This window comes from Homalodisca vitripennis, unplaced genomic scaffold (assembly GCF_021130785.1).
Source record: "Homalodisca vitripennis isolate AUS2020 unplaced genomic scaffold, UT_GWSS_2.1 ScUCBcl_6160;HRSCAF=13243, whole genome shotgun sequence".
Lineage (NCBI taxonomy): Eukaryota > Metazoa > Arthropoda > Insecta > Hemiptera > Cicadellidae > Homalodisca > Homalodisca vitripennis.
Window position 1 is genome coordinate 17,292 of NW_025782273.1, and position 1,631 is coordinate 18,922.

Sequence of the window (1,631 nt, forward strand, 5' to 3'; positions counted from 1 at the left end):
AGTATTTTCCATTGATTTTCTGACTGTCCCAAAAGTGAGCCAGAACCGCCACATTACTATCTACTTATATATATATATATATATATATATATATAAATTAAATTTGTATAAATGGCAATAGCCGAATTTAATTTATTTCAATAAACATTGAATCGCAAAAACTACTTGCTCCGCCGGGACTCGAACCCGGATCTCTCACTTGCCGGGTGAATGTGCTACCATTACACCACAGAACCCTCACTTTTTACGATTCAAATTATTTTGTATTTGGCCGTTTCTTTCACATATGTGTTTAAATAACCAAACTAACATATGATCGAAAGACCAAATACCTGTCAAATGACTTTTATTTACATTAATTAAATTTGTATAAATGGCAATAGCCGAATTATATATATATATATATATATATATATATATATATATATATATATATATATATATATATATATATAGTTTAGAAGTTTTACATTTACATGAAAAGGTTGGTATACTGTAGTAGTCGTGGTTTTATATATATTCATAAAAGACTAAGATCCATCAGAATCTTAAGATCTAAAATCCATAAAACTTCATATTGGACATCCATGGGTTCTACTATTTTTTGGAGTACATGACCCGGTAATTGGGTAACCTGGCATCGTAAACACTTTTAATAAATTTAGTTTTTTTTTCTCCAGAATAAGTTTGGAGAGATTTTACAAATATAATTAACGACTTTTAGACAAAATCTCCTTTGTGAGAATGCTTATAGTGGCTTATTAATGTTTTATAGAATTGTACTGGCTGTGTCACTAGACACCAATGTCATCATCAGCCAATTTCAAAATATCTAAACATTAGTTATGTGTGGAAGTTCTATTAAAAAACAATAATTTAATCAAATACGTTCCATAGTAAAAATAAGTTTCCATGACAAATTACGCGTACATCACTGAAACACGTGATAATCTTTTTCAATTGGAAATATATGCACTGCACCTTATAATATTAATCTAGACCTAATAAACTGTTTTAAGCCATATTTATGTAAATACTCAGCAACAGTGATGTATTATTATGATAATTAGCAAAAATATTTTTCTCTTGTGTAATATAGAATAAAAATGTTTTAAAAGTTTTAAAGGGTTGATCCCTGGACAAGTATTTAGAGATGTAACTAGTATGCAACATGGCTATTGATCTCAAACAGGTGACGGCTAGGTGATAAATCTCATACTGCTAGTTAGACCGGTGACAGCTTATCAGGTATCTCTTGATAAATGATCTCATTAGGCCTAATCCTATTCATTGCAGTTAACAAACTTATTTGGAACAATTTATAATATTCAATAAGTGATGTTTTGGATAATCAGTATGAAATACTTTGCTACTTTTACCGAAGTTCATTATGTATGTTAAAAACCTAACCAAACTTTACAGCTGTTATTAAATAATAGTAACGTTATGGGCATACAATTTTTAAATGGAACAGAAAATATTCCTGGAATAGGTGGTGATCATTGAATAGTATTTCCTCATTCGATTTGTTTATAACAATTAGAATATATTAAGTTTAAAAACAGTATGGTTAAATCATGAAACCGGTCCATAAAGAAACATTTCCATTATTAAAAGGTAGTTTTGATATA